The 26174-nt window shown below is 49.9% G+C and overlaps 1 pseudogene; it reads right to left on the bottom strand.

Annotated features, from left to right (window-relative positions):
- The window catches only part of LOC136521894 (protein SWEETIE-like), a 63781-nt pseudogene that overhangs the window by 11827 nt on the left and 25780 nt on the right, over positions 1 to 26174 (bottom strand).

The raw sequence follows: 26174 nt of genomic DNA, 5'->3' as shown, positions 1-26174 counted from the left end.
GGGCGTCCAGCCAGGGTCCACCTCCACGCCAGGGTCCTCGTCTTCCTCGACTGCCCTGGCCGCTACTCCTCCGGCGCGTTCCCTCGCTCCCCTCCTCCCGGGCCGGGCGGGGGTGGGGGGGGCCGTGGCGGCCGCCGTCGCCGTGGAGGGGGACGTGGGGGCCGCGGAAACCACCACACACCGGTGCAGTCGCCCTCCGGAGCCCCTACGCCCGCGACCCCACGGGGTGCACCCTGGCCCTCCTTCCACAACCCGTGGTCGGGGCGCATCTACATGTGGCCCTTCCCGGCTCCAGGCGGAGAGCCTCGCCCACCAGCAGCCTTGCTCACTGGAGCTCCTCCAGGGTTTCACTCCCCGTCTGCGTGGGCTCCACTTCCCGGCGCATCTTCGTGGGTGCCACCTCCCGACATCTTGCCCGGGCCTGTCGGTTGGAACCCGGCGGCCTTGGCCAGATCCTTCAGCACCATGGCCCTGACACCGCCTGCTGGTACCGACTGGATTGCCGATTCGGGTGCCACTTACCACACTACTCCAGACCCTGGTATACTCTCTTCTTTTCACCCTCCTTCTTCCTCTCATCCTTCGTCCATCATGGTCGCGAATGGTTCGTGTATTCCAGTTACGTCCGTGGGTGCCGCCGGCACTCATGGTTCCTTTCGTCTTCCTGACATTCTTGTTGCACCCTCTATGGTTCACAACCTTCTTTCTATTCGTCGTTTTACAGCTGACAATTCTTGTTCTGTTGAATTTGACTCTTCCGGTCTTACTGTGAAGGATTTGGCTTCCCGGCATCCTCTTCTCCGATGTGACAGCACGGGACCCCTTTACACCCTTCGGTTTCCGGCGTCTGCTTCCTCTTCGTCGCCGTCTACTTTGTCAGCTGCCTTCGCCGCCACTCCTTCTTCCACCACTTGGCACCGTCGGCTTGGCCATCCTGGACGTGATGCTCTGACGCAGCTTAGTCGCAGTTCCGACATTGGTTGTACTCGGGCTCACGATGAGCACTTGTGTCATGCGTGCCAGCTGGGCCGTCATGTTCGTCTCCCTTTTTGTTCTTCTTCTTCACATGCTACGCATGTGTTTGATCTTGTACACTGCGACCTATGGACATCTCCTGTCATCAGCATTTCTGGGTATAAATACTATCTTGTGGTGGTTGACGATTTCTCGCATTATTCGTGGACTTTCCCTTTGCGTGCGAAGTCGGATACTTTCACCACCCTTCTCCACTTTTTCGCCTGGGTGTCTACTCAGTTCGGCCTCACCATCAAGGCCGTCCAGTGTGACAATGGCCGTGAGTTCGATAACGGCACCTCCCGTGCCTTCTTCCTCTCTCACGGTGTCCAGCTGCGCATGTCTTGCCCGTATACCTCCTCCCAGAACGGCAAGGCCGAGCGCATGATTCGCACCACGAACGACACCATGCGCACCCTTCTGCTCCAGGCGTCGCTTCCTGCTCGCTTCTGGGCAGAGAGTCTGCACACCTCCACCTATCTCCTTAACCGCCTTCCTTCCGCTGCCTGCCCGGCTCCCACACCGCACCACGCTCTCTTCGGTACCCCTCCTCGGTATGACCACCTTCGTGTCTTCGGGTGTGCGTGTTACCCTAACACCACTGCCACCGCTCCCCACAAGCTGGCTCCCCGTTCCGCTCTGTGTGTCTTCCTTGGGTACTCCCCGGATCACAAGGGGTACCGGTGCTTTGACCTCACCTCCCGTCGGGTCATCATCTCTCGCCATGTGGTGTTTGATGAGTCTGTCTTTCCCTTCTCCACCACCACCACCCCATCTCCCACCCCCGATCCGGACCCCTTCTCTTTGTTTCCCACTGACACGGTGGTCCAGCCACTTTTACCGCTGTCTCCTGCAGGTACTGCTTCCCCGTGCCCCTCGCCGGGCCCGTGCCCCCGCTCGCCACCCACCAGTGACGCCCCTGGCCCTGCGCCCTGCCCGGGTCCGGAGGCGTCGCCCTCCGGAGCTGCTCCTGCCCCTACGTCCGCAGCGGGTACGGAGACGCCGCCTGTCGCACCTCCTGCGCGTTTCGCCCAGCCGGTGCACGTCTACCGGCGCCGTGTGCCGGCGGCACCGCTGCCTCCGGCATCACCGGGGTCCCCTTCTCCACTGGTGACGCCTACACCACCGGTGGCCCCTTCTCCGCCGGCGACCCCTACACCGCCGCCGCCGCCTCAGGCTGCCCGTGTCGTGTCACCGGTGTACCACCCGCAACTCCTTCACCGACACCCGCGACATGTTCACCCTATGGTGACGCGACACGCGGCTGGAACCTTGCGGCCCCGGGCTCTCGCGACGATGCCCGACGACTCGCAGATCTCTCCTGTACCCTCTTCCGTTCGCGACGCCTTGTCGGACCCTCATTGGCGCCGCGCGATGGAAGAGGAGTACGCGGCTCTCCTCGCCAACCAGACCTGGGATCTGGTGCCCCGTCCACCCGGATCCAACGTTGTCACCGGGAAGTGGATCTGGACACACAAGCGGCGGGCTGATGGTTCCCTTGAGAGGTACAAGGCTCGCTGGGTTCTCCGGGGTTTCACTCAGCGCCCTGGAGTCGATTATGATGAGACTTTCAGCCCCGTGGTGAAGCCGGCCACCGTACGCACAGTGCTCTCACTGGCTCTCAGTCGCTCTTGGCCCGTGCATCAGCTGGACGTCAAAAATGCCTTTCTCCACGGGACTCTCACCGAGACGGTCTACTGCAGCCAGCCAGCGGGGTTTGTTGACTCTTCTCGTCCGGACATGGTCTGCCGGCTCAACAAGTCTCTCTACGGGCTCAAGCAGGCCCCCCGGGCGTGGTATTCTCGGTTTGCTGCTTTCTTGCTGACACTGGGGTTTGTGGAGGCCAAGTCAGATACGTCCCTGTTTATCTATCACCATGGAGCTGAGACTGCCTATCTGCTGCTCTACGTTGATGATATTGTCCTCACAGCCTCCAGTCCGTCCTTACTCAGCCGTGTCATCGCCTCTCTTCACCAGGAGTTTGCTATGAAGGATCTTGGTGTGCTCCACCACTTCCTCGGGGTCACTGTTGAGCCTCGCCCCACCGGCCTTCTCCTTCACCAGCGGCAGTACACTCTTGATATCCTGGAGCGTGCTGGGATGACTAACTGCAAGCCCTGCTCTACTCCAGTTGACACACAGGGCAAGCTGTCAGAGGCCGTGGGAACCGCCGTGGCAGACCCCACTGCTTACCGGAGTCTTGCAGGTGCCCTTCAGTACCTTACCTTCACCAGGCCAGACATCACCTATGCCGTACAGCAGATATGCCTTCACATGCATGATCCCCGAGAGCCTCACCTCACTGCGCTCAAGCGCCTCCTCCGCTACCTCCGCGGCACTGTCGACCACGGCTTACTCCTTCAGCGGTCTTCCTCCACCGAGCTCGTTGTCTACACTGACGCCGACTGGGCCGGGTGTCCGGACACTCGGCGCTCTACCTCAGGCTACGCTGTCTTTCTGGGCGGCAACCTGGTGTCCTGGTCGTCCAAGCGCCAGCCGGTGGTCTCCCGATCCAGTGCCGAGGCGGAATACCGAGCTGTCGCTAACGGCGTGGCTGAGGCCTCCTGGCTCCGACAGCTCCTTGCCGAGCTCCACAGCCCTCTCTCCCGGAGCACGCTGGTCTACTGCGACAACGTCAGTGCGGTGTACCTCTCCACCAACCCTGTGCAGCACCAACGGACCAAGCATGTGGAGATCGACCTACACTTTGTCCGTGATCGGGTTGCTATCGGCGATGTTCGGGTCCTCCACGTCTCGACCACCTCCCAGTTTGCCGACATCTTCACCAAGGGCCTCCCGTCATCGACCTTCACCGAGTTTCGCTCCAGCCTCAACATCATTGGTGGCTAGTTGCGTCTGTGGGTGGGGATCGTGTGATCGTGTGTGCTTCTTTTCATGACCAGTCTGTAACTCCGCTGCGCCGGTAGTTCAGACTGCGGGGGGGTGTTGGAGTATGAGAGTATGTGTATTAGGCCCATGAGGCCCATGTATGACCAATATACATTGCTACCCTCCTTCTAGGGTTAGCCTGATGAAATCACAACTCTAGCACGTAGCACCGCCACCCGTGTGTCCACTTCGCCGTGGCTTGCTGCTGTGTCGCCTCGTCGGACCGCAACACCGCCACCTGTGTGTCCACTTCACCGTTGCATCTACATCGCCATCCCCTGTGCATCGACGATTGTGCTGCACAATCTTTGTTGCGCCCGTCTACACAAGGTCTTCGTCTGCAGATTGGGTATTCGTCATCGAGATGCCGCTACCCGCGCCGTCACTGAGCCCTGCTCGCCGGCCGCCCCCTCGTGTCGACGCTCAGGCGGCTTGACTACATCGACTTTGGCATCGACCCTCCCGTTCAGACCCCGTCTGCCTCGATTGCGTCATCGCCTTTCTTCTACGTCCACAATGGCACTGATTGCATTGACTTCGGCATCGCCTCCTCCCACGACGATTGTCTCGACACGTCTCCATCATCACCATGGCGCCCCTTGTGCCCCTACAGCTCCATCGACATGGCAACCCGACCACAACTACGTCGACCTCGGCCATCTTCAGCACGGCTTCTTCGACCACAGCTCCTCCGCCCTCACGCTCGGCTACCTCGACATCGGCACAAAGGGCTACCACCTTGCATGAGGACTATCAGCTTCTCATCCAGCCACAACACACAGCAACGCATCGACCGTTAGGACTGCCGGGGGATGTTAGCTTCTTCTCCAGTCTGCCACTGTGACTGCCGGGAGGGGGGGGGGGGGGGTTACAGTAAATTGGAATAGTACCACATTGCAAGGTTATCAAGTCGTCCGACTAATCGCGATTAGTCGGGCTGATCGGTGCCATGGCAATCAGCTATGCACTACGATTCGTCATGATTAGTCGCGATTAATCGTGATTAGTCACGATTAATCGGGTTGATCGTTGCCATGGCGACTAGGATCGATTAGACGATTTGAAAACATTGCCACATTGTTTACCCAAGTGGGGTGTTAGTCCTATGTACCCTATATAATCAACCCATGAGGCCCAATGCAATACAACCAATATTCCACCAAATTCTATTCTCCTTCACATAGCACTAATTAAAAAATCATAATACTAGCACATGATTTGTGATAAGAAATTTTAATTTCGAAATTTAATTATGACTTGGAAGACAGGCTAGGCCAGTGAGATGAATGTACCATGAATGCCAAGAAAAGAGCAGAGCAACTAAAAAAATTCTCGAACACACAGGAGAGGTCCATATCATTAATATTAAGAAGAATAAGGAGTCTAAGCAACTCAAACAACACCTTTGAAGGGCATGACAATTACAGCTGAAAAAAATCACCAAGAACAAACTAAGTAACAACGAAACCAGTCATGGGCACAAGCTACGGAGACCTTTGACTACTGCCATAACATGGCCTCATCTCTAATATTCTGCATAATGGAATTAAAATTGGGCTGAGATCCCTCAAAAACACAACCATTTCTATGCTTCCAAATCCACCATGCCGCCAGGACGACCAAAGAATAGAGCAAGAAATAGAGTCAATGCAGTGGATATTAATGGTACAGCATAGATGGCCCTGATAGCACAGACATAAAACAACAATTTATTTGTTAAGGACCATAAAGGTTTGAATCAGAAATACTACTGCTTATCAAGAAACCTGAGTTTCCATGGTCACAATTCAAGTATCATGACTAAATATGTTTGTACAACTACGTTATATGATCTATAAAGTTTTTTTATGATGCATCCACCAACCATTTTCATTTAACCAATGTCGATACTCCATAAGATAACTTTTGGTTAAAAAATGTGGAATTTTTAGTAACAAGTTTTTTTTATCAATGGGAGATATATAAAGTGCAAATTAGGTGAAATATGCAAAGAAACTTTGGCAAGTCACATCAATTAGGTAGTCGGTCATAGAATAACCGAAAAAATATGTATTTGGTTTCCTCTTTAACGCAAATAGAATTGTAATAATTTAAATAGTAGATATCTCTATCCATCCCTTGTGTTTAATCAGGTGCATAAAATCTTTTTGAGGAAAATCAGGTGCTAAAGTTGCTAGACAAGGAAATAATAAACCTCACCAAAACTATTTATTACTCATTCACATCAGTTAAAATGTCAATAAGAATGCACTGTTGACAAGCCATGCAAGAGTCCAGTTACTAAGTCCTGATGCAAGTTTCAGATGTTTGCAAAATTTTACCAATAAGGCAATAAGTGTGAGTGGTTAACATCATGTGTCACCGGCCTAAATACGGGCCAATGGCTGGGCCCAGCAAGGCCCAAAGAAGGGCCCTGGTGGACCAAGGCGCCCTAGCGCGCGCGGCAGGGGCGGGGGGGGGGGGGGGGGGGGGGGGGGGGGGGGTTGGCGGGGGTGACGGCTCTAGGGGAGCCCTCAGCCTGCTTCCCCCAGGAGTACCGAATATATTAGAATTAGGAATACAATAGATAAGGAATAAGGATAGAGTTTGTTAGGAAAGGAGAGTCCAGATCAATAAAGATTGCTTGGAGGTCAAGTTTAGATTGCTTAGAGGTCAAGTCCCCTAGGGACTTGCTCTTCCCCTATCCCTCTCTCTTCTCTGCCACGGTTCTCTCTCTAGCCGTCGCCGCCCCTCCCTCTCCCAGCGCCCGTGCCTGCCCCTGCCCTAGCTGCCACCGCCGCCCCTACGACGGCAGCAGCCACCGCCACCGCGCTCTCCCTCCCCCACGCCAGCAGCAGCAGCAGCAGCCCCCCTCCCCTGAGTAGGGCTGTGACACCTGTTATCCAGAGCCACGTTCCGATCTATTGCTATGGAGGACGTCTGCAGTGTCATCAGTCATTGGATGAAGGAGCTGCACAAGATCATTGCATGATACCCAAGTTCTCTGTCGATAATAGATCCAAATCAACCGGAGAGCAACACACCGGAGCGCCAATAGCGCCCGAAAGTGGAGCACTGATGACAACAACGCCAACACCTAGCGCATTCGACACCGGAATTACCCCTAACTTTTTTTCTACACATGCATCTAAGGTGTCTTTGGATGGAATCTCCTCAGCACCCACACCTACACCAGCAACAACCATGGCCAAGGACAACAACTCCACCCCCACCCCCGTTGAGAAGGAGGGCAGACATAATGCCGTCGCAGTCTACGATCTAGACTGTGGGCATCAAACCCTTGTTCTCGCAGACAGCACTGCAACACTGGAGATCCACATTGGCTCAGCACAGGACAAGGTACCACCCAAGCAGGATACGACCAACACAGATGCATCTACGGATGCCTACCTCACCACCAACAAACCCTCCCTCACCACCGACATCCGGCCTACTGCCACCATGATCCTCTTCGACGACACCATCTTCATGAACACGGAGTCTGGACTCCCGTACATCTCACCGTCAAGATACGATGTTGGGAGGCTTCCAGACTATGTGACCCCAGACACCGGACTACAGGTACAAAGCTTCAAGAAGCCTCCTCGGCCTATACAGCTGATCTTGATTGATGCGAGCATCCCACTCTCCCTCATCAACGCCGCTCGAGCAGCACATGGCGCTGCATCTCCACCAGCACCGTACAACTACTACCTTTTCGACTACACTGCCAACTCCCAGATCAAGGCAATTCCACCCGGAGGAGCTCTTTCCCCGAACAACATCAACACCTCGACAATGTTTCAGCGCAAGGACGCGCAGAGTGGAAAAGGGGGGAGAGATGTCACGGTTCAAACCCCGACCCCCGTCGTCATGGCGCCACCTCAGCAGCAGCAGTCACCACCACCAGGGCACGCCATCGCCACCGCCATCATTGGTGGCACCGCAGCACCGGCCTGGTCACTTGACCAAGGGATCCTCTGCTTCGACACTTCTGTCTTCCGGCACCATCACCATTATTGTCGGACCTGCTCGAGACACTCGTCGTTGGGCAGACGACGAACCGACGACAACTTGCGGTAGGTTTCTACACCCCACCGACGACAGCGGCAGCCACCTACACCTTCCCCGAGAGCGTCCTAATGGCTCGGGAGTGGCCACAAGGTATACTACCGCCAACAACGGTCATCTTCTTCGAGGATGCTGGCTGCTAGTTCCACTCCGTTACATGCACCGCAACTCTGGGCACCCGCACCCCTCGCCGTCTGAGTTCCATGCGGGGCAATTGATCTTCGACGACATGCTACACCTGTCAACAACCCCTCCAACAAGGATCACGTCGACAATCATGCAACGGGTAACAGGTTTCGTCCTCCCACGCGCACTTTGAGAGGCCTCCAAGGGCAATGCAGATTCATTGACGTCGGCATGCACTGTCCGATCCTCGTTGACGCTCGAGAGGTGCACAGGCCGACATCCGCTACGGGCACGCACAACTACTTCATCTTCGGCTACATCGTCAACCTCTAGCACTTCTTCCAGTTGATCATCAACCGCACTCGTGACGACATCATCCATGCGGGGATCAAGCTGGGGCACCTCACCATTGGCATTGAGGTGACCCACTTTGGAGGAGCTCCTCCCCAGGACAGCGTCAACAACTGGGCAACAATTCAGTGTGAGGACGCGCTGAATGGAAAAGGGGAGGAGTGATGTCACCGGCCTATACGGGCCAATGGCTGGGCCCAGTAAGGCCCAAATAAGGGCCCTGGCTCACTGGTATGCTCATCTATCTAGTTATGGCTTTTGATTTCCCACCTTGGGCTATTAGAGAAGTGGATAAAATTCGGCGTGGTTTCCTTTGGAGAGGCCGCAGAGATGCAAAAGGACAGCACTGTCTCGTTGCTTGGGTTAAGGTATGTCTCCCTGAAGAACTTGGAGGTTTAGGAATTTCATCTTAAATCTCTGGGCTGGGCACTGCGAATGAGATGCGTCTGGTTACAGAAAACAGAGCCGCATCGCCCATGGGCTAATCTTCCAATCCATGTCCTAGAGCAAGCCAGAGCCTTCTTCAAAGCGGTTGTTTATTCCGAAGTAGGAGATGGAACAAAAACCCTTTTTTGGACAGATCGTTGGCTCCATGGACAATGTATCGCAGATCTTGCGCCCCGTCTTTTCGCCATCATTCCTAACGGAGGATCAAACAACGAACTGTCCAAGATGCCCTCACCAACCAGTCTTGGATTTCTGACATAAAAGGGGCCACCACAGTAGGTGTAATTATTGATTATCTCCACCTATGGGATGTCCTATCTGATTTCTTTTTGCAGCCGGATGTTGAAGATAGACATATTTGGCAGTTTTCATCAGATGGGCAATATTCGGCCAAGACTGCATACAAGGGATTTTTTGTGGGGACTACATCTTTTGAGCCTTGTGAGAGAATTTGGAAGACTTGGGCACCGCCCAGATACCGCTTCTTTGTTTGGTTGGTAGCTCACAACCGATGTTGGACTGTGGATCGCCTTGCACGCCGTGGGCTCCCTCATCCTGAGCGCTGTCCTTTGTGTGACCAGGCTGCGGAAACTATTGATCACCTCTTAGTCCAGTGTGTCTTTACAAGAGAATTTTGGTTCCGCTTCTTTTCTTGGATTGGACTCCAAGCCCTTTCCCCGCAACCGACAGAAACATCCTTCCATTTTTGGTGGGAGAAAGTGAGCAATGCTGCTAGTGATATGTTAAGGAAGGGAACCAACTCTCTCATAATCCTTGGAGCTTGTACCTTATGGACACACTGCAACAAATGCGTCTTTGATGGAGCAGGCCCAAATGTTGTAGGCGTACTTGCTGTAGCTGAAGATGAAAGAAGGTCGTGGTTTTTGGCGGGGGCTCGAGGATTATCCCTCTAGGATGCCCTCACTCCGGGTGGTTAGAGCCCTATCTACCTTGGTCGTGATCTTTGTCACTGGCGCGTTAGTTTTCTAGCAGCAGCAGTGTAGTGTGTGTGTGTAGAGTTGTGTGGTTTTTATGTGCGTTGTGTTGTATGGGTTCTTATCCCATTTTATTATCTTCTTAATATAATGATGCGCAGCTCTCCTGTGTTTTCGAGAAAAAAATAAGGGCCCTGGCCAGCTGAGGCCTGGGCCAAGGGGCCCTAGGCGCACGCAGCAAGGGGGGCGACGGCTCTAGGGGAGCCGTCGGCCTCCTTCCCCCTAAGAGGAGTCCGGAATAGATTAGAATTAGGAATAGAATAGATAAGGATAGAGTTTGTTAGGAAAAGAGAGTTCGGATCTATAAGGACTCTATCTATAGATTGCTTGGAGGTCAAGTCTAAATTGCGTAGAGGCCATGTCCCCTAGGGACTATAAATATAGGGGTCATGTAACCATTCAGATCTTAAGCAAGAATAAAGCAATTGCTCTTCCCCTATCCCTCTCTCTTCTCTGCCTCGGTTCTCTCTCTCTCTAGCTGCCGCCACCCATCCCTCTCCCTGCGGCCGTGCCTGCCCCTGCCCTAGCCGCCGCCCTCTCCTCCCACGCCAGCAGCAAAAGCCACAACCCCCCCCCCGAGTAGGGCTGTGACATCATGGTAGATACTAGAATATTTATTTATCTCCAGGCCATAATCTCAAAAATAGATGGTACACCTTGTCCATTATCAAACACAGAAGCTTCACGCCTATTGGTTGCATTCCTTCCAATTGCCCAGTACTTATCTGTCACCCAAAGGTAGTTGTCATCCATTAGTTAGTTAAATTTAACACAAATCTTCACCCAAATAGTTTCAGCATCTAGAATCTGATTTATGTCAAAACCTGATATGAAAGTGAGACCAGTTCCTGTAGCTTAAGCACTAGCCAATCATTTGACAGATAAGTCCCTTTAGATATTGCGCTCCTTGCCAACAAGAGGTCAAAATGAGCAGGTTCTGCTCCAACTGCAATTGGTACATGGCTAACGCATCTGTTTTAACACAAAAGGAAAACATTTGCAATAATAAAAAGAAATTAATGGACATGTTCATACCAAATTGGTCTTGACAGAAGAAAAAAAAAAGAGTACATAAAATAAAAAAGCAAACATACTCTGCAGCAAAAACCCTGGTACGATGTCTGAGGTGCTTATTCCTTGGAGGAAACTGGCTGGATATAGAACCAGCCCAGTGGACTTGCTCTTGCTTTGAGCTGGAAATCATGTTGTCTTCATCTTCTCCATAGTACACATCATTCTCAGATGTGCTATCAGGGGGATTATGTCCAAAACTTGACAGAACTTCACCTGTGTTTCTTCTAATTGGCGTAGCAAGAACCTAAGTGACATAAAAAAGACAATGGCATCAGTTTAGCAACTCCAAAGCAAAATTTCCCTGGCACTAATCATGAATTGATATAATGAAAAAACTAAGAAAAGTCTTATCATCGTGCATACTAAACGCATTATTTAATCTACAAAAGTCACCAAACTACACAAAATACTGTGATTTAAGAATTCAAAAGAAATGTTTTAAATTAAGGCATAAATGAAAAAATGTTCACAATAGGTACATATTCCAAAAACCTTTCTTCGATCATAGTTAACAGACCATTTATAGATTATCAAGTGTCAATGTAAATAAATAAATTGGCATGAAAAAACAAATAGGAACATGGCTACACTTTCACATATCATTGTCTTCATAAAACTACTCGTTGGAAGTCATAATTGCATTCCTCTCTCATTATTGGTATCCTGTATCTCTGCCTCTGGCAGGAAAAAACGCATGGAAATCACTACGAGATACATAAAGGAAATAGAAACAGATGTGTTTTTGAGGGGGAGTTCGCCAAATATCTATGCTATTATGCAGGACATTAAGGATGAACCACTATGAGGCCAGGTTCTGGTGCATGTCTGGAGAACAATCTTGGTAGCATTTTTTGGCACTGTTGGAGTATGTGTGTATTAAGGCCCATATATGGCCCATGTATGACTCCCATATAGCTACCCTTCCAGGGTTAGCCCAAGTGTAAGGAATTACAATTCTATCATCGTATCAGAGCATTACGGCCAGGATGCCCAAGATGCCGGTGCCATGTAGTGGATGAAGTGGTGGCGGCAAAAGCAGCTGACGAAGCGGAGGGCGAAGCGGAAGAAGCAGACGCAGGAAACCGAAGGGTGTAAAGGGGCCCCGTGCTATCACATCGGAGAAGAGGACGCCGGGAAGCCAAATCCTTCACAGTAAGACCAGATGAGTCAAATTCAACAGAACATGAATTGTCAGCTGTAAAACGACGAATAGAAAGGAGGTTGTGAACCATAGAGGGAGCAACAAGGACATCCGGAAGACGAAAAGAGCCATGAGTGTGAGCGGCACCCACGGAAGTGACAGGAAGACACGAACCATTGGCGACCATGATGGACGAAGGGTGGGAGGAAGGAGGATGAACAGAAGAGAGTATACCAGGGTTGGGGGTGGTGTGGAAGGTAGCACCCGAGTCGGCGATCCAGTCTGGGCCGACTGGAGGAGTCAGGGTCATGGTGCCGAAAGAGCGGGTCAAAGCCGTCGGGTCCCAACCGACAGGCCCTGGCGTGGTCCAGGTAGGTGGAGCCCACGGCGACGAGAACGAGAAGCGGCAGCGGCGGCTGGGTCTCCGGGGCGCGCGCGGCTCGCGATTTGCGCCCAGGTGGAAGGAAGAGGGGGGAAGCAGTGGAAGTAGGAGGGAGGGGGAGGAGGTGGTGGGCCACCGGCCATGGCGACAGCGCCTGCCGGCGGCGGCTGGGAGAGGGAGGAAAGGGAAAACCTAAGCTGGCCCAAGCCTGGGAGCGGGAGCGCGATGCGGCCGATGTTCTGGCCCGTCAGATCGCCGAGGCGGAGCAACTCCTCGTCCATCCGTTGTACCACGACACCACTGCCACCTCGTCTGCTTCACGTCCGTCCCCTACAGTGGCTCTCTGGCCCAACTCGGCTGATCCCCTCGTCGCGCAGCTGCACTACCAAGCCGGTGGTGTCTAGAACATCCGGAGCCTGGTTCCTGTCGTCCTCGACCCTGAGTCGCCCTCCTACGCCCGCTGGCGGGATCTGGTCCTTCTCATCCTCCGCCCCCGGTTGCCCGTGTCGCGCAGTCGGTGTACCACCCGCCTCTCCTGCACCGACACCCGCGTCATGTTCACCCTATGGTGACGCGGCACGCGGCTGGTACCCTGCGGCCCCTGGCTCTCGCAGCGATGCCAGGCGAGCCGCAGGTCTCTCCTGTACCCTCTTCCGTTCGCGCCGCCTTGTCAGATCCGCACTGGCGTCGCGCGATGGAGGAGTACGCGGCACTCCTCGCCAACCAGACATGGGATCTGGTGCCCCGTCCGCCTGGCTCCAACGTTGTTACCGGCAAGTGGATCTGGACACCCAAGCGGCGGGCTGATGGTTCCCTTGATCGGTACAAGGCTCGCTGGGTTCTCCGGGGTTTCACTCAACGCCCTGGCGTCGACTACGATGAGACGTTCAGTCCAGTGGTGAAGCCGGCTACCGTCCGCACGGTTCTCTCACTGGCTCTCTCTCGCTCCTGGCACGTGCACCAGCTCGACGTCAAGAATGCCTTTCTGCACGGTACTCTGACTGAGACAGTCTACTGCAGCCAGCCTGCAGGCTTCGTTGACTCTTCTCATCCCGATATGGTCTGCCGGCTCAACAAGTCCCTCTACGGCCTCAAGCAGGCCCCTCGGGCTTGGTACTCTCGGTTTGCTGCTTACCTGCTGACATTGGGATTCGTGGAGGCAAAGTCAGATACTTCTCTGTTTATCTATCACCACGGCGCTGAGACTGCCTATCTGCTGCTCTATGTTGATGACATTGTGCTCACAGCCTCCAGTCCGTCACTCCTCCGGCGTATCATCACCTCTCTTCAACAGGAGTTCGCTATGAAGGATCTTAGTGTGCTCCATCACTTCCTCGGCGTCACAGTTCAGCCTCGTCCCACCGGTCTCCTTCTTCACCAGCGACAGTACACTCTTGATATCCTGGAGCGAGCTGGGATGACTGACTGTAAGCCCTGCTCCACTCCAGTTGACACTCAGGCCAAGCTGTCAGAGGCAGCGGGCAACCCAGTACCAGACCCAGTACCAGACCCCACTGCGTACCGGAGCCTTGCAGGAGCACTTCAGTACCTCACCTTCACCAGGCCAGACATCACCTATGCAGTTCAGCAGATATGCCTCCACATGCATGATCCCCGAGAGCCCGACCTCACTACTCTCAAGCGCCTCCTCCGCTACCTCCGAGGCACTGTCGACTACGGCCTGCTACTCCACCGGTCTCACTCCACCGATCTCGTCGTCTACAATGACGCCGACTGGGCCGGGTGTCCAGACACTCGACGCTCCACTTCCGGCTATGCTGTTTTTCTGGGCGGCAACCTGGTGTCCTGGTCATCCAAGCGCCAGCCGGTGGTCTCCCGTTCCAGTGCCGAGGCGGAGTACCGCGCTGTCGCTAACGGCGTGGCGGAGGCCTCCTGGCTCCGCCAACTTCTTGCCGAGCTCCACAGTCCCCTCTCCCAGAGCACGCTTGTTTACTGCGACAACGCCAGTGCGGTGTACCTCTCCACCAACCCTGTTCAGCACCAGCGGACCAAGCATGTGGAGATCGACCTTCACTTTGTCCGCGATCGGGTCGCCATCGGCGATGTTCGGGTCCTCCACGTCCCGACCGCCTCCCAGTTTGCCGACATCTTCACCAAGGGCCTCCCGTCCTCCACATTCTCCGAGTTTCGCTCCAGCCTCAACATCACCGGTGGCTAGTTGCGTCTGTGGGGGGGCTCGTGTGTGTTCTTCTTTTCATGTCCAGTCTGCAACTCCGCTATGACGGTAGTTCAAACTGCGGGGGGTGTTGGAGTATGTGTGTATTAAAGCCCATATATGGCCCATGTATGACTCCCATATAGCTACCCTTCCAGGGTTAGCCCAAGTGTAAGGAATTACAATTCTATCAGGCACTATTGTGGTTCATCTAGGTTGCCGGTTGCATTTGTTTTTTGTTTTTGGTATAAACCTATTGTAGGTCATTTGCCATAACAGGCTTGTTGAATCTTAGACTCTCCTTTTTCTTAATATAATACATAAAGGAAAAAACAAATCAACAAAGTAAAATATGAAGTAAACATACAATATTTCGTAAAACTGCCAGCCACCGTGATGGACGTAGTGGACATGATGTATACAATAAGCGAATAATAGTTGCACGAACCAACATCGCTATTCTGCACAGTTGAATATTTAGTGATTAGCATCATAAGTTTTTCTCGAACACGCAGGAGAGCTGCGTATCTTTGTATTAAGAAGAAAATTAGCATCATAAGTTTTTACAAAGTACATTGAATTGGTCAATTGAGTTAAGTTAAATTTTAAAACAGATAAAGTAATGGCGGTAAACTTATGTCCAACGAATCATGGTGATATATCTGAAAAACAGAAAGATAAGTTGCAGGTTTGACATAAGACATCCATATATGTAAACAGAACATTTCAAATGACACATAATACTGAGTGGGCATAAGGCAAATATAAGACCTCATGAATACAGTTCACCACAAGGCAAATACACATACTTCCACTGGTCACAAACATAAGTCCATCTTGGTTAATTCTAAGAACCTTTTTTTATCTTTGACTATCAACAAGACAAAGTTTTACAGAGATAGCTCACAAATGATTGGAATTACTAAATTCATTACAAAATATACTTTCATTATATATAGATATTGCGAGTAAAAGTATCATATGGAGGCCGTGTATATATCTTAATGAACTTGTATTTGTGACTGTAGGATACATCATATACACAAATAGAACAACATACTCAGAATCTGTCTCCTCATCAAGCATACTGAACAGATTCTCTTCAATATTTTCGTCAATCATTGCAGCCTGGTAGAGAAGATTCAGCAATATAAGATAAGCAAATTACAATTGCATAAAAAACATCTAAAAAGGAAAAAATGCAGTCAGATAAAGGATATCTGGTGCAAATGGGCTAAATGTTGTAAAGTTGAAAATTTTGTTGCAAACATTGCCTTGATTTCTTGCAAATGGTGTTCGCATATGTTGCATGAAACGATGAAAGAATGTCGCAGCAATCATAGCAGCGTCCAGTCGTCGCATCATAAGAAAACACAGTTTTCAACAAAATTTCCAGGTTTCGAACACTTAGACCATGTAAACCAGATGACCCCAACTTTAAGAATATGATGATGCAATCAGATTTGAAATTAACTTAAAAACTCAATTCTTTTTCAATACACACTAGAATTGTACATAAATTTACTGCCATCCAAAATGGTATAAATTGTTATGAAAAAAAAAGCATGTTTACTTAACTGCAGAAGAAAATTGTCTATAATTTTTACACTTAATAACACCCCATCGAACTCATAGTCATTACGAAAGATCATAAAAATAGAAATTAAGGAGATGGAACAGATATTGCTCTGAGCTTGACTTTGTAGATGTGAGCAACATATTGCTGATAGAAACAACTGCAAGGCATTTGAACTAAAAAACAATACTGAATTGAAGTATCTCGGTTTGCAGGCCTTACCGGATCCCTTTCAATCAGATGACGCAGTGTCGACACTGCTAAATACCTAAGACTTGGCTGTAGAAAAAAACATTATATAACACTGTGAGAGGGGAGATGTTAATAAGTATTTTCTCCTACTTTAAAGAGATGATATGCAGCTCTCCTGCGTATTCGAGGGGAAAAACTAGAATTAGTAAATAGCAGCAGTATCTACCTGTCTTGAGTAAAGCGTTGGGATAAGACCTTGAACATGCAAGTGCACAGGAACAGCTTGAGGAGCAAAAAGAACAAGCTGCTGGGCAAATCTAACCGATCTGCAGATTTTGTCAAATTTCATGTAAAATATTACAGAAAATGCATTCAAGATTACTTATTAATTTGGGCCTATACTAACCAGATGCTTGTTAATAACAATACAAGTTCTTTATGTCAATACTTACTCTAAAAGCGTAGCCATTTCATTTGAGGAACTTATCTCTGCAATGACAGACTGAAATTGGAAAAAATAAATAAATAAATTACACAAACCAGCTTCTTTAGAGACAAAAATAGTTGAAAGACTGCATTTCATGTCTATCAAAAACAGAGAATACTCCCTCAATTGTTAAGTGCTGGTCATTTTATTCTTGAATACGAGGGCTTAAGAATATGAAAATAACAACCTTTACTACCTAATACATACGATATATAATCCCCAAAACTACAGCCACTCAATGGCATAATGACATGTATTATCCAGTTACAATATGAGGGCTAGAATGCTAAGCGTCAGTAATCAAGTAAAGGTAGAAGGATCCTTTTGAAAAGTTTGTTGGGTCTTTTCTTTCTGGAATAGGGGTTAGAGTAAAAAACTTTGTTCATCGATACATGAAACACTGATATGGATAGAGGTACGGAGATGGAGCGACACGGCTACAAATATATATTTTACACCCCCCACCCCCAAAAAAAAAACAGTGAAAAAAATAATATAAATATATTTAATATATCATGTCAGAACAACATAACACATTTTGGTTCAAGTTCGGAAGGCTAGAACATAGAGGGAAAAACATTCCGATTGAAAATCAGTAGCACTAGATAGCACGTCGTCAGCTTGCACACCAGATTTTGAGTTTCCACTTGTCATCTCTACGCTCTACAGCAAAACACAGGACAAGGATAAGATAAAAATCCAGAGGGAGTTCACAAGTTCAACATTGCCTAGTGGCTCCCTTTGGCTTTGGATCCTAGGGCGATGCCCACTCCCAGGGGTGAGCTCTCCAGGCGATAATGTGATCCAACAAGGGGAAGTGCGGAGCAGGAGATTAGAGGAGAGGGTCATGTTGTCAGGAACTCTGAATCATTCACTCTATCAGTTTCAGCTTCAGTTTTGTCAGGCTTTAGTATTCTGGGCAAGCAGAGAAAGTCATAGTTCAGGGCTTCGGTCGATCGACTTCACTGTTAATTTCAGATTTTAAACAGTGCTTAGTGTTCTGTTGATGACTGTGGACATGGTATTTAAGACCTGGTCTGGAGTGTATAAGGGGATCTTATAGAAGAACCAAACCCTACCCATTATCAGTACCATTAGAAACCATCCTTTGGTCACACATTTAAGCTGCTGAGCCTGATGGTGTTTTACAGTGGAAGCTTTATACGGGCCAGTGTTGCTGGGCTGGGCATTAAAATAAGGTGTTGCAGGCCCAGGATGAAGTGTCACACAGTATCAGCAGCATATCATGAATTAAATCTTTTACTTTTAAGCTGTATTTTTTTATACTTCTCCGAATACCCGTATTAGATAGTATGATGCTGTATCGCCGTATCCTGTCATATAGATACGGGTACATCAACCTTACTTGAGTATCAGTGATACATAGGTAAGAATAGTCTAACCTTGCAACGTGAAAAGAATGTACTACCAGGAGCAAGATCTGGACCAAGAACAGCAACTATTGCATTTATAAGACGACCAATTCCCTGTCGAAGATCCACATATCCATTTTCTTCCAAGAGGAGAATCTCCATAGCAAGGAAAAGTGTCCCCTGTGCAACAAGATATTAAAGCATCCATTACAAATTTGCAATCAACAATACAAGCACATGATATTGCATGCTTACCGCACAAGATATTGCATGCTTACCGCACAAATAAGAAATGAAAAGTGACATCAAGAACGTAATAATAAGATAATGAGCTTTCAAATCTGTATGCTGGCAAAGCACAAAAGATATGTGCCACTTTTAGTTTCATGGAAGGATGCCTTTGATTAAGTAGGTGTCCCCCTTAGTAAAAGAATATAGAGCAACTTCCACAGATAAAAAGGGAAAAAAAATAGAGCAACAATTGATACGAAATTATGGAAAGATAAAATAGGATGACTATCTAGCTCTTTACAGGTAGGGATGGATTCGGATCGGATTCGGACAGATATGGATTCAGATACCACTATTTACCACATTTTAATTCGAATACAGATATTGTTGGATACTAATGCAAAACGGATATCTCGAATTCAGATACCTATTGCTTTTGAAGATAACATGTATTTTGTTTATATCGATAGTTTTGTGTATAATAAAATCATTATGGATGAAGGAATTTAATTTGTAGCTATATAATTAAATACATATAAGATATAAGAAAATAATAGATAATATATACTAATTCCTAAATTCGGATAAATAAAAATAAATCTAGAAGTATATAAATAAAATAAAATACTAATTAATATTATTAGCCATATTAAAATTAATTGAACTTTAGATTTATATGTCGTTAATAATATTTAAATTACATTAGCCATAGATAACCTTTAAATAATGGTACATATCATCTGTTATATTAAAATTATTATCATTGACATGATTAATTAGTCATAATTATAAGATTTAGATGGTTTCAAAATAATTTGTACTTCGCAGATTCGGATAATATCGGATATTTCAATTTTTTGTCGGATACAGATGTGGAATCAGATAGAGAATATTCTTCAAAAACAAATACGGATACATCCATTTAACATCCATATTTCAATCGAATACAGACACGGATATCCATATTTACGCTAAAACGGATACGGATGTTGGATCTTTCGGATATCTGGACATCCGTATCCATCCTTATTTACAGGGTAGTCACATGGGCAAGAATTTGAACAGTACCAGATCCAAAAGAGAACAAAAAGAATGAACAGTATACCGCTATTGTTTCCGCACGTTTATAAATGCCAAGCCATTGCAAAGCATGTATCTAGAAAACTAGTGGCTATAAAACTTATTACTCTCAAAAAAAATGTTGTAAAACTTATTTCAGGGGTACCTGAACTTGGGACACATAAGACAAGCCAGCAGCTTCAATGGTTAGAAGAAGAGCATGCAGTGACCACAACTGCAGATTGAAATTAGAGCTTTTACTCAAATGAGATAGTGAGCTCACAGTTGGGGTAACCAGAGTAGATAATGCCATTCCTCCAGCACTGCATCCACAAAAGGTACATTACTGCAACAACCTCAATGTGCCAAACATACTCCCACCACTACAATATATAAGCCTAGCAGTAAATGGTGGGATAAAACATTGTTTGTTACATCAAGGTATCAAACTAAAGAAAACCCACATTATATATCATGTGACTTGTACTCCAAGTTGTACCTTGACAATATATATGAAAGCTACCCCACATTATGGGTGTGAGGTGTTCCCCTAATTCTCAGTATGGTGCCGAAAACAAAGGTCTCCAGTTCAAATCGTGGCTAGCGCAATTAAATAAAATAAATGTTGCTCACTCCTATTCCACGTCAGGGAGCCTCCATGTGAGAGGTGGGAGGGGGGTTGAAGTATAAGTGAATTGTCCACCTCTCCCCATCAGCTTAAGCTTTTGGGTTGAATTGGTAGATGCATACAACTCAATACTTATTTTGTCAAGCTTAGAAATGAAACAAGAAACTTGGTACAAATTTGTCATGTGTGTTAGATATACTCAACTCCATTCCCAAGAAAGTAGATTAGAATGTCAAGCCATGTCAACTCTTAGGGTGTGTTTGGTTGAGCTGTGGCTTCTGGAAAAGCTGTTGTGAGCTGTGGGATGTTGAAAAGCTGTTGTAGGTTGTGGGTTGTGGAAAAGCTGTAAGCTGTTTGGTTCAAACAAATATAAAATTTATCTCTTATCTCTATTTTCCTTGAAACAATTGTGAAACAGCTCTCTATTTTCACCAATTCAAAAAGCAGAAAGCCAAAAGCCAAAAGAAGGATCCAAGGTGCTTTCCAAACTGTACTACCAATACTAACCCAGGATGCAGATGTCCACCTTTGGAGGCTAGAAGCATCAGGTCGTTTTTCATCAGTCTTCTTATCGGGCCTTTTTTAACGGTTCTATTACTTTCGAGCCTTGGCAACGAGTTTGGAGATCATGGGCTCCAGCGAAATGCAAACTTTTCCTTTGGTTGGCAATAAGGAATAGGTGTTGGACGGCGGACAGACTCGCGAGGAGAGGACTTCCACATCCCAATGCATGTCCATTTTGCGACCTGGAGGAGAACATCCAGTATCTCCTGACCACCTGTGTGTTGGCACGGGATTTCTGGTACTGGATTCTATCCGCGTTGGGACTACAAGATCAAGTATCCAACTCTCATGAAATCTCCTTCGCTGATTGGTGGCGCAAAGCTACTAAGAACCTGCCGAAGGAAAAGAAGAAGGGGCTAAACACGGTCATTATTCTGGGGGCATGGATCCTTTGGAAGCATCGCAATGCTTGTGTCTTCGATGGAGCTCCACCGAGGATTTCTAGCCTCATGCAGGCTTTCAAAGATGAGGAGTTGTGGTGTCTCGCAGGTGCACGAGGCCTACAGACTCTCGATCTAGGTCACGGCTTGGGCTAGTTAATTCTAGTTTGCAAGGATTTTTGGTCAGGCCTCATCCTTCTGATTTTTGTTATCAGTGCAAACCTTTTGTTTCATTCAACCCCTCATGGCTCGCCCGGAGTGAGGTGGTGGTGTTCATGTAAGGGACCGATCCTTTTTTCCTCCCTATAATACAAAGATGCGCAGCTCTCCTGCGCATTCGAGAAAAAAAAGCAACTTCTGGTGTCCACCCCTTTGATTGCCTTTCGGCTTTTTGGAAGCAAAAGCAGTTTCCAAAAGCCAAACCAAAAGCACCCTTAGAGTATATTGGGATCTCCAGATATGGTAGATTAGCATCATGCAACCCCGGCTTGCCTTATCTCTAAGGGGGGCCTTTTGCCCCCTAAACAATGTACTTCTATATAATCTGCTCATGAGGCTCAGCAATACAATCATCTATTCCACCAATTCTATTCCTCGTATCACGAGTTCAAGTTCCGATCTAGGGAACAAGACAACGCTTCCGCACCACGTGACCCCGAGGAGATCGATCTCCGCCAAGGGCAGCGCTCTTGTTTAGGGGCATATCCTATTGATCTGCCGCCCTCATCGTCGTTCTAGTGTGGGTCCCAGTAGCAGATCGCCTACCTCCTCGCACCACCGGCCTCCTCCATGCTGCAAGACAACGCCTCGTCCCCACACCGTTGTGGTGGCAGATAGGCTAGGGCGCGTCCCAACCATGCGCTCAGGCACCCTCTTGACAGGCCAAGGTGTGTCCCGACCATGCGCTCTAACACCCTCCTACATTGTCACAGACTGGGACCTTCCCCGCGCCATGGCCACGCAGGATCCACCGTCAACCCGCACCGCCCGGCGTCCTGGTGGGTGCGTGTCGCCTTTGTTGTTGCTTGTATCCCAGTTTGTTTTGCCCACACGGTGGGCTGTGTGTCGCCTTTGTTGTTGCTTGTATCCCTATTCGATTTACCCCATCACTGATCGGGGTTGAATCGCCGACTGCCCGTCGACCTCGCATGTATCTATTCCGACATCAACATCAACAACATCAGCCTCTGCTCCTCGCCCACGCAGCTTGGACGAGCACACAACGACGCAATGCCGAGGGAACGCTTCCTAGTGTTGCTTCTCGGCTTCATCACCAAGGTTGTTAGGATCAGGATCCTAGATACGGATCGTAGGATCTTATCGTAGTATTGGGATAACTATGAAATTTTGTTTTTTAATTGTTTTAATACTTATATATCAGAAAAAATACATTTAGTAATTATACATAGACATTCCATAAAAATTAATAATACTAATTCCATATACCGCAAAAAATAATATTGAAGTCACTGACTGACTGACCGGTCAGGTCTGATAGCGACATGTGCCCCACTACTTAGTTCAAGTACTACAAAGCAGGCATCAGAGAAGACTTTTTTAGTCCACCGACGTCATTCTTATCTGTTCCTTCCTTCTCGCCATCTTTTCCTTGTGTTTCTTTTCCTCTCACATCTCTCCTGATTTCATCCATGGCCTACAGTTGTAGGTCACCAGGATGTTGGCTCGGCTAGCATGTCGCACTTGTGCAGGTGTGGAGGACTCGTCGACAACTATGCTCGGCTAGCATGTCGTGCTTGTGCGGATGTGGAGGACTCGTCGCCAACTAGCACTGGAGACGCATGATATCGTAATTGTGTCGTGATTCTATCAATACTGCCCTCTGTATCTCAATCCCACAACGACTCTATCCAAAAACAATCCACACACCAATTCGTGTCGCTCAACTCCAGTAGTATCGTAGAAGCATATGATCCTATGATATGTGTCATGATACTAACTACCATGTTCATCGTTTGTTCATCATTGCCACCACAAATGAGGACGCCTCCACCGACTTCTTCCATCATTGTCCCACCTCGCGCGTGCTCGATCCGATCAGCCCATTGTGCGCGATCCTCCTGGCTCCCGTGATGTTAGTCGAGTACTATGTGCATCCTCTCTGAACAATAGGGCCGATATTGCTATGTTGCCTCCTCAGGTCACAGCACCACTGCACATGATAGCCACCGAAGGAGACACGCCCTCGCAGGCATGCCTCTGTCCATGATGGCACTCGCCGCTGCATCTACATCATCATCCCCTGTGCATCAATGACTGGCATACCTTGCCTCCGAACGATGACTTTGGGCATGGCTCGCCTCCAAGTAGGAGCGTCTACTCCCCCCACACTGCATCACCGTCATCCAGCACAACCATAACAGCAGCGTCTACTCCCCCCACACTGCATCACCTTCGTCTAGCACAACCATATCACCAGTGTCATCGTTTGTTTTAAACCTACTTCGTCTACTCCGACAACAGCAGGCTTGCCCTCACCACCTTTTACCCCCGCCGTTCTGTGCACTGCAACCGTCGCCAAGGCCCTCTCTACTGTTACCTTAGATGTTGGCGTATGGTTGGGGCCTTCTACCTAGTATGACACTGGTGCGTGTCATCGGTCACGAGGTGTTCCCAAGCCTAGCAACCCCAGCGTATGCAGTATGCTTCATCCATGGCGGCTTGACTATAACAACCCTTCCTGCCTCGATTGCATTGTTGTTTTCGTCTATGTCCTGCATCGACTTTGGTATCGCCCCCTTCATGGCGGCTCTTTTGCGCCCATTGCTTTGATGGATAAGTTTCTGTGTTGGCTGGTCTTTGTGGGGCTGCAGCAAGGACAGCATCCTTGACTGGCTAGGACAGCATCTTAGCATCTAAGACTAGCATCTAGGACAGTATCTAGGACAGCATCTTAGCATCTAGGACTAGCATCTAGGACAGCATCTTAGCATCTAGGACTAGCATCTTGGCATATGCTTGGCTGGCTAGCAGCCTATAAATATGTATCTCCAACCCCTTAGTTTGACATGGCATTTGTGTGAGAAATAAACCAGAAAATTGCCCCAACTCCTAGTGTCATCCTCTCTCGATGAGAGTAAGAATTCTGCTACTACCAAGAGTAAGAATTTAGCGACTAACAACTGGTATAAGAGCCGTACTATCCTGTAGCCTGAGCATCTCCTACTCATCTCCTTTCCCAGCCGCGCAACAGCCACGCACTGCCTCCCTCCCCAGCAGCGGCGGCAGCGGATGCAGCGCGTGCGGCGGCAGCAGAGGTCAAGGCTCTGCGCGGCAGCATCAGCAGCTCCGTTTCTGCTGACGACAGCGCCGACGCGGACCTCGAGCGGCTGAGGAGGGAGGGCAGTGCGAGCACGGGAGGCGCAATGGGCAGCCGCGCACGCCCAAGAGCGCGGCGGCAGCCCAGACAGGTGCGGACACGCCGACGGCGCTCCTAGAGGAGGCGCGCACGGCAAGGGTGGCGGACGGGTCGATAGAGAGCGCAGCCTTCACAGGCAGCGTGGCTCTCTCTCCCCGGATCGGTACCGTGGTTACCACGGGCTCCAGGCTGTTGTCAGGGACGTCGGCCCCGGCGGTGGGTGGCCTACCCTCACTAAGACCAACTACGTCGAGTGGGCTGCGGTGATGAGAGTAAGGCTCCAAGTGCGGCACATGTGGGAGGCAGTGCGGTACGGCGACGTCGACTATGACCAGGATCGACGGGAGCTGGATGCCCTCATCGCTGCAGTCCCGTCCGAGATGCAGTTCTCGCTTACCAACAAGCGGACTGCCAAGGAGGCTTGGGACGCCATCGCTGCGGCACGCATCGGCAGCGACCGCACCCACAAGTCCACACTGCAGGCACTTCGCAAGGAGTGGGAGAACCTGGCCTTCAAGCCAAGTGAGGACATTGATGACTTTGCTCTCCGTCTCAACACTCTGTTGCAGATGATGGTGCAGTTCGGCGATGACACCTACGGCGAGGAGAGAGCTATCGAAAAGCTCTTCCGCTGCGTCTCCGAGAAGTACAAGCAGATGGCTCACTCGATCGAGTCCCAGCTGGATCTCTCCACGATGTCGATCGAGGAGGCGATAGGTCGCCTCAAGGTCGTCGACAGCGATGAGCCACAGTCTCTCTCGGGGCCCATCACCACTGGTGGGAAGCTCCTTCTCACTCGGGAGCAGTGGGCTGCCTGCCAAGGTGACCGGAAGAAGGGGCCTTCTTCCGCGACAGGCGGCCGCAAGCGTGGCAAGCCACGCAAGGCGCACAGAGACGCCCAGGCCGGGGCGCGAGGACGTGCCGAGGGTGATGCCCGCGGAGGCGCCCAGGGCAGCGCCGCTGGCAAGCACAAGCCGGCACGAGACGACACCTACCGCAACTGCGGCCAGCTTAACCATTGGGTCAAGGACTATCGACAGCCACGACGCAGCCAGGCCCACGTCGCACAGGCAGAGGAGGAGCCGGCTCTGTTCATGGCACATGCAAGCATCGAGCTACCTCCAGCGGCACCGGCCGCAACGGCTCTCCTCCACCTTGACGAGCCAAAAGCACACGCCCTCCTCGGACGACGGCTCCGGCAACGACAAGATTGATGGGTGGTGCCTCGACACCGGCGCCACCCATCACATGACCGGTCGACGGGAGTTCTTCACCGAGCTTGACTCTAGCGTCCGAGGCTCCGTCAAGTTTGGGGATGCCTCCGGCGTGGAGATCAAGGGCGTCGGCTCCGTCATCTTCACCGCCGTGTCTGGTGAGCACAGGCTGCTCATCGGAGTCTACTACATCCCCGCGTTGAGGAACTCCATCATCAGCTTGGGACAGCTGGATGAGAACGGTTCGCGCGTGGTGGTTGAGGATGGAGTCATGAGGATTTGGGATCGCCGTCGCCGCCTTCTTGCCAAGGTATCCAGAAGCAGCAAATCGAGTCTATGTCCTTAACGTGCAGGTGGCACAACCCCTCTGTCTCGCTGCTCGTCGGGGATGACGAGGCGTGGCAGTGGCACGAGCGCTAGCTGCCCAGGAGGGCTGGCGTGTTCATCAC

This window comes from Miscanthus floridulus, chromosome 18 (genome assembly GCF_019320115.1).
Source record: "Miscanthus floridulus cultivar M001 chromosome 18, ASM1932011v1, whole genome shotgun sequence".
Classification (NCBI taxonomy): Eukaryota; Viridiplantae; Streptophyta; class Magnoliopsida; order Poales; family Poaceae; genus Miscanthus; species Miscanthus floridulus.
This window is presented reverse-complemented; position numbering and strand designations above follow the sequence as displayed.